This window comes from Oryctolagus cuniculus, chromosome 1 (genome assembly GCF_051225735.1).
Source record: "Oryctolagus cuniculus isolate XC-2025 breed Fujian yellow rabbit chromosome 1, ASM5122573v1, whole genome shotgun sequence".
In the NCBI taxonomy this organism is placed as follows: domain Eukaryota; kingdom Metazoa; phylum Chordata; class Mammalia; order Lagomorpha; family Leporidae; genus Oryctolagus; species Oryctolagus cuniculus.
This window is the reverse complement of record NC_142867.1, coordinates 10,951,146-10,963,668: the sequence shown is the minus strand read 5'-3', so window position 1 is coordinate 10,963,668 and position 12,523 is coordinate 10,951,146. Positions and strand designations below refer to the sequence as shown.

Below are 12,523 nucleotides of genomic sequence, written 5' to 3'. Positions count from 1 at the left end.
CCAATTGAAATCACTGGAAAAGAAGATTCCCATGCATCCTGTATTACAACATAAGGTGGAGGAACATTCTGAAGTCAAATCCAACATCCATCCTATAACACAACCAGGGGAAAGCCATGCAACTGCTTCACAGGCAGCATGCACCAATATATCCATAAAATTTTATATTATGCCATCAACTCTCACTTTCTGGATTGAAGTAGGACTTTATCACCAAGTTCTTTTTTACGACACTGGCACTTCTGTCCATTGATTTCTTAATCAATCTGCCTGGCGGCTCCACCAGACCATGTCAGATCAAGTATCTCATTGAAATCATCTCTGACTTCTTAAACCTCCCCCAACTGGGATTGGTGCAGCAAACGTGTTTGGAGTCGTCTAATGTGAGTTCCCTTGAGTCCTATTGGCCTTCCAGTGTTGTTAAAACCATGACCTTGGGGAAAGAACATGCATTTACAATGAGCCATCAGGATTTGTTTTAGATAACATTAGTTGAGATGGTGACGTCAAAGTAGCACAATCAGGAGTCGGTGAGACCTGGGCCCTATTTTCTCCATCAGACATCAATAGGGAGTTGACCCTGCCACATCAAAGCAGCTTCTTCACATCAGTTTCATCAGGAGCTTGCTGGCCTTGACACCCACAAAGCACACAGGTTGGGGTTTCTCTGTCTTATGCATTGCTGACTCAGGATCACGGGAACTTGCCGAGATCATCGGGTTCCAGCTTGTTTCTCTAGGGGGTGCTCTTCCAAGGATATTAGTACAGTCGCTAAGGCACAGTGTCTCAGGAATGTGGGTGATGTGTGGAGGCAAGAGCTCTTTTTATTTTATTTCAGCCACTATTGAGAAAAAGAGCCATTTTTTTGCCTTGTAAGGTTGCATTTCCCTCTACATCCAGTGAGCCAGCTCCCCAGGAGTTGGATCCACCCCAAAATTCCAACAGCATATGGAACTCCAGTAACTGGCTGAGGCAGAACTGCTGCCCACACCAGAAATGACACTCTGCCACCCAGAAATCACAACTTTCTCCTCACCCCTGCCTTCTCACTCCTTCCCTTCCCTAACCCCATGAGCTTCATCAGTCAGGGCCGTTCTCAACTGTTTGTAGACAATGCCCACGGAGAACCTCATAAGGTCTCAGAGACCCTCAAGTAGGTCTCCTACACATCCCCCCAACATGGCTCACAACTGACACCAGATGTGCAAGGATGCTCTCCACACCCCAATAACCAATGCTGTGCAGCCAACACCAGCTGAGTGATCTCCCATTCAACTGAATTCAGTTCTGCCCATCTTCCAGGGGAGAGCACAGAATCTTACAAGTAAGGCCCAGTTCCCAGTCCTGCCTCACTTCAGAGCCAGGCACAGGAGTTATTGGCTACAAATTTAGGTTCTGAAAGCCCTGTCTTCAGGTTCAGTTAATTTGCTCAGTGGTTCATGGGACACAGGGAAAGACACTAAGCTGCATAATTTAAAGGATGCAAATAGGCAGCCAGATGAGGAGACACAGAGCATGAAGGCTAGAAGGGCCCATGGCCATGGGCTGTGTCCTGTGGATTGGGGAACCCCCTCCCAGCACGGGATGACTTCCTGTTTGCACTTACCTGATTCTATACATCCACTGTCAAGAACCCTGTATTTGGGATGTATTGGTGACTTCATGGGCAGGCATGATTGCTGATAGACTGGTGTGGGTCTCAGCAGGGATTCTCTAGACTCCCTTCCTCCCACTGGGGCCACAGGATCCCTCATGCATGAGGTGGGTCTAAGCACCTACTATGGGGCAATCATATAGCAGAGAATTTCATATCTGGCTAAAGTCTGGAAGATTAGAGCTACAATGCCACACCTCGGAGAAGAGAATTCTAGTTCCTGTGCCTTATAGAGGAAGTGAGCCAAATACCAGGAACAGAAACCAAGTCTATCAACATATACATATTTCCCATAATAACAAACCCACATGAATCCATCTACACAGGGAAGTGAGTGCTGTTCCCAAACCACTCAGTATCCATGTCACCCCACTGCATGTGGGGTTGCACATACAGCAACATCATCCACATCTATGTTGGGCAGCTGCTCTCAAGACCCTAGTGATCTGTCCCATTGGGACACAATGAGTTCATACAACAACACTTCAATGTTATACTTAGGGCACCACTAAACAACCCTTTCAAAATAGTGAGCTTGGAAGTTATAACATGGGCCATTCTCATTTCTTAAGAAATAGCAGGTGCACTCCAACCATGGGGTGCTGTGTTAGTAGAAAGCTACTCAATAAGCAATTTCTCAGAACGTGACCCCAGGCAGGAAATCTAATCAGAAAATGTTCTATGTGGTAGTGTGATAGCAGGTGGCATTTACAGACTGATAAGGTCTATTACAGTCGAGACGTGGGCCATGTACACGTAGCAGCTCTCCTGCTGCTGTACATTTTCTACTCATCCTGCCTTCCCCACTGACTTGGGAGTCAGAAAGAACCATGGAAGTGGCTGCTGCTGATTGACCTGCTGGTGTTCTCTGAGCACAGTGTCCACAAGTGAGTCTGGGGTCAGGCAGCTGGAAGAATGGCTCCAAGGAGGAATTCCCCACCCTCAGCTACTCCCATGCCCCATCTGTCCTTTCCTACTTTCCTCCTCTTCCTCCCAATCTTCCACTATCTGGAGTCTTCCTCCCTTTTCTATCTTTCCACCCTTCTGAAGAGGCCACACTGAGGCGTAATTTACAATCCAGGACGTGAATGAAACGGGTTTGGTTTCAGCCCCATCACTGGACAAGAATTTCCTTCCCTCTGTGCACTACTGGTAGTAGAAGGGAGTTTCGCCCCTTCTAGGCTTCACCCCACTGAACCACTTTCTTCAACTTTCTCAGGCTTCTGTAGAATTCCTTGAGCAGAATCTTTGCCGAGTTACCTCTCTTGCCCTAACCATGCATGTGCCAATGCTCTGCCCCAGGGTCCCCCTGGTCAGAAAGAAGTCCTCGAGGAAGAACCTGATTGAGAAGGGCTTGCTGAGGACAACCTGAAGATTCGCACCCTAAACCAGGCCACCAAGTACTTCCCCAAAGAGACCTTCACCTCGGTGTCCACTGAGAGCCTGGAGAACTACTTGGATGTGAGTGCATGGGAAGCTTTATGGTATAGCTCCAACGACTGAATCAGCAGCAGAGAGGGTGTCCTGAGGAATGGATGACAGGCGGAGGCCGCTCAGTGGTAGTCCAGGGTAGTCAAGAAAACTCACAGTCACAACTGTTGCTCTCATAGGTTCATCATTCATTCATTCACTCTTCAATGTTTATTTAGCCTGAGGGCCCTATTATGTGTCAGGTCTTGTGCCTGGACCAGGGGGCAGCACTGAGCAAAGTCATAGTTCCATAGGGGGAGAAAGATGACCTGACTGAGTCTCACCACCCAGGGAGAAGCAAGACTAGGATGAGGACCACCAAGTGAAGGTGTCACTTGATGAGAGTGGTTCCTGGAGGACAGGGAGGACTCCTGGGGGCAGTGAAGGAAGAACAGGAGTTTCCAAGTGGAGGGAGGGAATTCAGACAGCAGGATGTGTCTTGTGCTGGGCCTTTTCCCACAGGAAGCCAAATGCATTTGAGGAAGTAAGAAAAAGGTGCATCAGAAAAGTGGAGAGTGGATGAGGGTGATGCCAACTGAGGCTGAGGGGGCCATGGAAGGGGCAGAACAGAGAGGACAGGAACTTACACAGCCTGGACCGTAACTGCCGCAGACTGACCTGGATCAGTGGGGTGGTACAAACAGGTTTAACTTTCAAGACTTCTCTGACTCTTCTGTTTCTGACTCAATGGCACACCCTCCTGGACTCCAGCAGATACCATGTGTCCTCATGTGAATTGCACACAGCAAAGGACACAAAGCAGCCGTGCCTGTGGTCAAGGACTTTGCCACCAAATTCCTCCAGATCTGATGTAAATGGGGACGCTAATGCCTCTAAGCCTGGTGATATTAAGCAAGTCATAAACTTTCTCTGAGCTTCAGCATCCTGGTCTACAGAACCTCCGCACCCATAGCCACCATTATGAGCAGCTCCAAGTCATTAACACGATAGCGCTTCTGGGCGTGTTTTGCATAATCCTGGTGAGTCCTCTGCAGAACTCAGTAATGTCAGCCCATTTATTCAATGTACACATATTTAAGAAGCACTTACTCAGTACCAGAGGCTTGCCACATGCTAAAGACACAATAGTCAACAAGCCAAGGTCCTGGAGCTTATATTCAGGATAGGATAGGAAAACAAACAATCCAGCATGTAGGACGAAGTCAAGTCAGAAGAGGAGCCTCAAGCATACTAATTATGTAATTGACCAAAAAGCAAGAGAAATATAGGGGAAAGGACAAGTTGGGATAAACTGGTCAAGAAAGTTTTCTTGGCAGACGTGACATTGGACAAGAGCTCTGAATGTTGAAGAAAGAATCAGCCAAACAAGATTCAGAAAAAAACATTGTTTCTGAAACAAGGAATAGCCAGTTCAAAGGCCCAGGGGTGGGTAGATCTTGTCATTGTCCAGGAATAGCACAAAGATTTGGGTAACTGGAGCAGAAATGTCAAAGGGAAAGTGCTGCCACTGAGAATACAAATAGTGACAGTAGCTTTTCTTCAAAACTGCTGATCACACCAAGTTTTAAGGATAAGAGATTTACATGTCTTCCCATGTTTAAGTGACCTGTGTGTCTCCCTATCAGCAAGTTAATGAACATGTTTTTGAGGCTTAACTGGCTGTGTGCCACAGGTTACAGCTCATCCTCTGAGCAGGTGTACTCTCCAGGAGAGTGAGACTAACACAGGCAGAGCACCAGCTGAGAAAGGACAGCAGATTAATACTGGGGGCAAATGTGCTAAGAGGTAACAGTCCCAAGTAATGAGGGTGCAATTAAAGACTTGAAGAAGGAGTGGAGACCAAGGTTGGGCACTGAAGGATGGTGCACCGGATTGGAAGGTGAGAAAAGGAAAGGAGAAGATGGAGAGGTAGACTGAGGAGGTGGTCCGAGGGAGGCCCAGATGGGGAGTTGCAGGTCTTTGAACTGTGCTGTCCTGACCCCTGCAGACCGAGTACTTTGGCACCATCGGCATCAGAACCCCCGCTCAGGACTTCAACGTCATCTTTGATACTGGCTCCTCCAACCTGTGGGTGCCCTCGACCTTCTGCTCCAGTGCTGCCTGCACTGAGCACCTGCCATGCCCAGCCCAATTTACCCCTTGCTGCCCAGCAACAGCTGATGCTGAGAACCCTGACCACTCAGTGACTTCTTACAGCTTCCAGTTCATGCCTGCAGGAGTCACTCAGGGATTCAAGCACCAGGCCTTTCCCAGGAAACTGGGCAGAGGTGCCCTATGGGATACAGGGATGACTTGAAAGTGGCTAGATGAAATCACAGAAGGGAAAGACTCTATTGGTGAAAACCAAGGCAGGGATGAAGGGCTCCAGGATGGTCAGACACACTGAGTCCCATGTGACACAGTGGATTTAAAGCTGAGTTAGCAAACAATGGAGATGTGTGAGGAGCTCATAACACACACACACACACACACACACAGTCATTGCTTTGGTAATAAAGGAGATTTTGTCATTGCTAGTCACAATATTTCAAACTCCATCCTCTTTCAACATTGTGATCTGAGTTTTATTTAAGATGAGGTGTCTGGAATCATCCATGCCCTAACACTTGGCTGTACAGGAGGTGGTGACAATGCTTAGCACTATGGGGAGCCATAACACTGTGCTCACTGTTTTGAGAGGGCATCAGACACCATGGGAAAGGCTGGGCCATCTACCAGTGAGAAGGCGCCCACTGCCCAACAAGAAAGGGGTAGAACTTGTGTCCGTAAAGCCCCAAATGTCATCATGGAACAAATGCCATCTTTCTCCTCCATAGTCCCACTTAAGGCCCCGTCCCATGAAGACATTCCCAGCCCATGACCATTGCCAGCCCTTTGGAGGTTAACGATGTCACTCCTTGCCTTTCAGGCATCCATAACTGGTTCAACCCTGACGACTCCTCAACCTTCCAGGCCATCAGTGAAACACTCTCCATCACCTATGGCACCAGCAGCATGACAGGCATCCTAGGATATGACACTGTGAAAGTGAGCACCTGGGAGCTCTGCCCCTTCATACTGCCTGGCCCTGAGACCACCTTTCAGGGACTTTTGGGACCATAGGGAAAGCCCCACAGGCAACTCATTCTAACAATATGGGTCTCAGAAATCACACAAGCAACCTAACTGGGCAGTGCAGGGAGTGGTGTGGTAGAGCTGTCACAGAACCCTCTGAGACCTGAGCCATATGTGCATAGGGTAGTAGGGCTGGGAGCTCTCAGCCAACCTCAGTGCTGAATGCCATAGAGGAAGCAGTCAGAGGGGACACAGGTGCTCAATTTTCTTTTAGCATCTCCCCCTCTTCCTGCTCCTCCCTCTACTCACATGGGCTCCAGAAATCCCAGGGCATGGCAGGAGTAAAGGGCTCTAAATTGCTAGAGTCTGCTTTGCACCTGCCCATCTGAAATACAAATGCACAGTGACCATCTGTTCTGTACCTGCATCTCACAGCAAGTCACGTACTGTGGCCATCTGGACATCAGCTGCCAAGGATCTGTCCAGGGAGAAGCCACAAGAATTCCAAGGGAGAAATCCCTCTCCCTGTATTTTAGCTTCATGTCATGGAAGCTGAGTCCTCATAATGAAATAATGAGGAACCATTACTCTGGGTCCAAGGCTGGATCCCAGCATTGCTCCATGAAAAGCACTCATGGTGGACATCATTTCTGCCCCTTGCCCCAACACAGGTTAGAAGCATCACAAATGTCAACCAGATCTTTTGCCTGAGTGAGACACAGCACAGTTCCTTCCTGTACTATGCTCCCTTCGATGGCATCTTGGGTCTGGCCTACCCCAGCATTTCCTCCTCTGATGCCACGCCCATCTTTGACAACATGTGGAACGAGGGCCTGGTGTCCCAGGACCTCTTCTCCGTCTACCTGAGCTCGTAGGTTGGCTAACCCGGGGCCTCTCCCACAGAGACCATTTTCACCAGGCCCAGCAAGGAATTTATCCAGGGCAGGGTGGGCTGGGGAGGATCTTAGAAGAATGAGATTTTTCAATGTCAACACCAAACTCTGGAGAAGGGTATCTTTGGGCAGGAATGCTGCCAACTCTCTAACAAACTGCCAGCATTCGTTGCTACTTACCAGCAGAAGTCTCCATCCCTTGACTTGCTCAACACCCAATGTCATTAGCCATTTGGTCTCCAGAACCAATTCCCTCATCCCTGGCCATCAATTAAGAGTATGCCCCATTAAAACAGGGACAGGTTTCACAATAAAACATGAGAACACATCATTGAAATGTCAGAGGAGACTTCAAACATTCATGGAAAATGAAATTAAAAGTTATATTTAGGCACTGGATGCTTGATGCAGTGGATAAGTCACTGTGTGGGTGCCCATAACCCATACCAAGTGCCTGTTTGAATCCTGGCTCCTCTGCTTCGGATTCAGCTTCCTTATATTGCCCACCACAGGAGCCAGCACATGTAGACTGAAGTACTTAGATACCGTTACCCCTGTGGAAGACACAGATTGGGTTCTGGGATCCTGGTTACAACCTGGGCCTGCCAAGGCTACTAAGGATATTTAGGGAGTGAACCAGTGGATGGAAGATCCCTGTCTCTCTCTAGATCTCTTATTTTAAATTTTAAAGAAAAAGATGTTGACTTTGGTGTAAAAATCTTTAAAATCATAGAGTTTTTTTAACTTTTATTTAATAAATATAAATTTACAAAGTTCAACTTTTGGATTATAGCGGCTTTTCCCCCCCATAACCTCCCTCCCACCCTATCACAGAGTTTTTTTAAAACAAAAATTTTCTGTGAACATATTCATATTCTGTGAACATATTCATACTCATTGGACACCATGTTCCAAAATATTTTACAATAATTTAAATCCTTTTCATTTTTCTAGGAATTTTTTTAAGTACACTCATATATCTTGAACAATGAAGTCTCAAAGTAATGAAAGCACTTTAGTTTCTTTTTTAATGATTTATTTATTTATTTATTTACTTATTTACTTACTTATTTATTTGAAAAGCAGAGTCACAGAAAGGCAGAGGCAGAGGGGGGCCTCCATCCACTGGCTCACTCCCCAAATGGCTCCAATGGCTGGAGCTGGGACAATTTGAAGCCAGGAGTCATGAGCTTCTTCCGGGTCTCCCACGTGAATGCAGGGGCCCAAAGACTTAGGCCATCTTCTACTGCTTTCCCAGGCCATTTCAGAGAGCTGGATCAGGATTGGAGCAGCTGGGACTCAAATCAGTGCCCAAATGGGATGTTGGCACTGCAGGTGGCAGCTTTACCTGCTAATGCCACAGCACCGGCCCCAAGTTTCATTTTATTTGACAAAATGTAAGGTCTTTCTTGGTGAGATGTGAGTTATTTCTAAGAATGAAGAAGAATAAACCAAGATGGTTTTTGGTTGACCAAACTTTAACTCAAGAGTAGCCAGGGCTGTCACCAACTTTCCCTTGTTTCTCACTTCCTCCTCATGACACACTTGGTCATCAGTCATGTTTTCCTTCAGTTGTTAGACAAATCTGGTACATGTTGCGTTGCTCAGGTCTTTACAGCAAAAGTGGGTGGGTTGTATTTCATACTTGGCTAGTTCGTTGGTGACTACTTTCTTGTCACCATCTATATTTGCATTACTATCTAACCTGAAGCAGCAGAGATTTAGAAAATGGATTCTGCGATCACAAATGTCCCAACAAAAGGCTCTTTTAACATTCTTTGTGTTTCTTGACCTTTCGATATTAGGGGACCTTTAAGCATCATCTCTTGGCAAGTACTCAAGTATCTCTTGTGGGCCATGGTATCTCCCAAGATAGACAAAGGTTACTCCAGTTAAGTACCACGGACATTTTCGGTGGGGTAGTTTGGTGACTTCAGGACCATCCCATGCACTAAGCTGATGCCTGACCATTAATTCTTGACCTCAGTAGCAGCCCTGCCCCTTACCAAATCAATCAGAAATGTCTCCAAACATTGGCAACTACCTACCCTGCTGACCAGCAAAGTACGCCATCAAATCATGAAGATCCAACACTTCTCTTGTGGTCCCCGTGCATCTATAGTGAGTATCAGGGGGCAAATCACTCAGTTGGGAACCCAAAGTTTTAGAGTCCATTCCTGACTGCCACTTGCCCGCTGAGTGACTTGAGCAAAAGGACTTACTTCTCGGCTTCAGTGCCTTTGTCTAGTGAAAAAAATAACACTGACCACTGTGTGGGCATGGTATAAGATGAAAAGAACTCACATTGGTCATATGTTCAGCACAGCTCCTGGCACTAATAAGTTCCCCATCAAGTGTAGCTCTTGGGCTGTATGTAGCAGATATGGGATAAGAATGAATACAAGAATGAATGAATTCCTTACATCCCACAGCAATGAGCAGAGCAGCGCCATGGTGATGTTTGGAGGCATTGATTCTTCTTACTACACTGGAAGTCTGAACTTGGGTGCCTGTTTCCTATGAGGGCTACTGGCAGATCACCGTGGACAGGTGAGAGTGCCAAGGTCGTGTGCCATCCCAACCTGGGCCCATGTGGGGAGCAACCCGGACTAGACTGAGTTACTGGAATTAAGACTTATTCTATGCATCTGCTCTCCCACAATATGGCGCTGGGAGAGAAGAAAACAGCTTCCGCACAGCTGCCTCCAGTTCAACCAATAAACTGTAGGACTTGCTACTGATTGGAGGAGAGCAGCGTACTCGGCGTGTGGGCAGCCGAGTTAGGATTGGCGGAGGAGGACTATAAAGGAGGAGAGAGACGGCATGCACGAGGAACATCTAAGGGGAACATCTAAGGGGAACACCTGTGCAGCCCCCAGAGAGCCGGCCGGCGGTGTGCCGCTCCCCTGCGGAAGTGGGGAATGTGGCCAGGGGGAACCGCCCTTCCACGGAGGTGGAAGGGATGGTAGCCAACCCGGGAAGAACCAGCAGCAAACCCGGGGAGGGCCGAGCAGACGAAAGAACAGCGCAGGGTCCTGTGTCGTTCCTCCATGAAGAGGGGGAGCGACATAATGGTGCCGTGACTCGGATATGAAGCCTAGGCAGCGTTTAGTGTCGTTCCTCCATGAAGAGGGGGAGCGACATAATGGTGCCGTGACTCGGATATGAAGCCTAGGCAGGGCTTGGTGTCGTTCCTCCACGAAGAGGGGGAGCGACAGGCCCACATCAAAATTCCTTATGGACTTGAACTTCCCTCATCTGCCTGGAACACCAAACTAGGTGTTTCAAATAAATCTTTACAAAAAATAAGTATGGAACACGGTACATTCTAGGCCTCTCTTCAAGGTTCAGACCCTGGGGAGCTCTGCCGTGATGTCTTGTGCTAACTTTCCTTTACTTCATGTCAGTTCTTCCTCCTGTGCAAGAAACTGGTTTACAAGTCCTGCGCTCCTCAGCCAGCACAGTGGAAAAGTTTCTCCAGCTCCTGCCTCTGCCACCACTGTTCGTCCAGGCTGTCTTCTGGAGACACTGGCCTGAGGGCTGGTGCTGGCCTCTCGGAAGGGTAAGGTGGAATTCCACTTCCCAGCGCCCAACCTCCCCAGGGTCAGTCTCACCCTCTCTACCCATTTGCCACAGCTGCATGATAGTTTAGAAACATAAATTTGATCCCCTCCTACCTTCCGTAACACTTCAGTGAGTGCATGTGTATTGCATTTGAAATAAAACAACGCATTTTGGCTTGGACTTCTTGGTTCCTCTGTACCTTCCTCACCACACTGCCCCTCTTGCTCCAAAGCCCCTGCCACACTGGTGATCTCACCACTCTGCACACAGTTTAAGCTTTTTCCCACCTCCACAGTCTGATGGCAGCCTGCCCAGGGTAGGGACCCCTGCACAAGAGGGGGCATCCCATGGGTAAGGTGTGTCTTTCATGCCCCTTGGAGGCCCTTGCCCAACAAAATATCCTCTGCAGATGGCTCCTGCACCACCTCCAGGAGAGGCAGGAGCAGACAGAAAGGAAGCAGGTGGGATCCTGCATGTAGCCAGCTGCACTCCTGAAGAGCCAGCAGCCCAGGAGACGGCCCTGGGGCTTTTGTTTCCTCCTCCTACTGCCCACTCACACAGCAGATTCATCTCCAAAGTCACACGCACAAGGTATGAAGAAAGTGCACACAGACTCTGCGGTGTTCAGAAGTGACCCTACAGGCAGTGATTGCGTTTGGATAAGGTCACTGAGGGGGGTGTTCATGATTAATTCCTGGGGATTTGCAAGAAGAAGGACAGACACCAGACAGACTCAGACTGCGTGTGCCCTGTCTTTGCCATGTGATGCCATGCACCCCCTCAGGACCCTACCAAGAAGAAAGTCCCTACCAGAACTGAGCCAGCTTGAATCCCAGCTGCTCCACTTCCAGTCCAGCACCCCACTAAGGCACCCAGGGAAGGCAGCAGAAGATGGCCGAGATGCTTAGGCCACTGCCACTCATGCAGGCGGGAGACCAAGATGGAGTTCTGTTTCCTGGCTTCAACCTGACCCAGACCTGGTTGTTGTGGTCATTTGGGGAGTGAAGCAGCATTGGAAGATCTCTCTCTCTCTCTCTCCTTTCAACAAATAAAAAAATCTTTTTTAAATTATGAATTTTTTTGAAAGTTTGACATTTATACATGCAAGAGGTCTTCAAAAAGTTTGAGGAAAATGTGTATTATGAAAAAACGAGTGCATTTGGCACAGCGTCTAAGACACTAGAACATCCAACCTCATACCAGAGTACATCACAGCTCTTAATTTCAGCTGTCTGTTGATGCCTGGGTTGCAGTAAATGATAGCTCAAGTATCTGAGTCCCTGCCATAACATAAGTGATAGATTAAATTTTTGGGTCCTGGCCTCAGCCTGGCCCAACCATTGTATTTTTTTATTTATTTATTTGAAAGAGTTACACAGAGAGAGAAGGAGAGGCAGAGAGAGAAAGAGCGAGAAAGAGGTCTTTGATCCGCTGGTTCACTCCCCAATTGGCCTCAATGTCCAGAGCTGCGCCGATCCGAAGCCAAGAGCCAGGAGCTTCTTCCTGGTCTCCCACATGCGTGCAGGGGCCCAAGGACTTGGGCCATCTTGTATTGCCTTCCCAGGCCATAGCAGAGAGCTGGATCAGAAGTGAAACAGCCGGGACTAGAACCGGCACCCATATGGGATGCCGGCGCCTTAACCCACTGTGCCACAGTGCCAGCCCCCCAACCATTGTGAGTATTTAATGAGTGAGCCAGCAAATGACAGATATTTTTCTCTTACTTTCTCTGTGTCTTTCTCTTCCTGTCTTCTCTCTCTCCTTCCCTCCCTCCCTCCCTGCCTCCCTGAATCTCACTCTCTCTGTGTGTCTCTCTGCCTTTTAAACAATTTAAAAAAAAACTGATCATGAATTTCAATTTTTACACACACACACACACACACACAATCTTTTAATTCTATTGTGACCAAAATTTGAAGGACCCTAT

The 12,523-nt window shown here is 47.9% G+C and overlaps 1 pseudogene; it reads left to right on the top strand.

Annotated features, from left to right (window-relative positions):
- The first annotated feature begins 1,070 nt into the window (after nucleotides 1–1,070).
- On the top strand, nucleotides 1,071–9,586 carry LOC149128282 (pepsin-3-like; annotated as a pseudogene).
- Nucleotides 9,587–12,523: the final 2,937 nt, after the last annotated feature.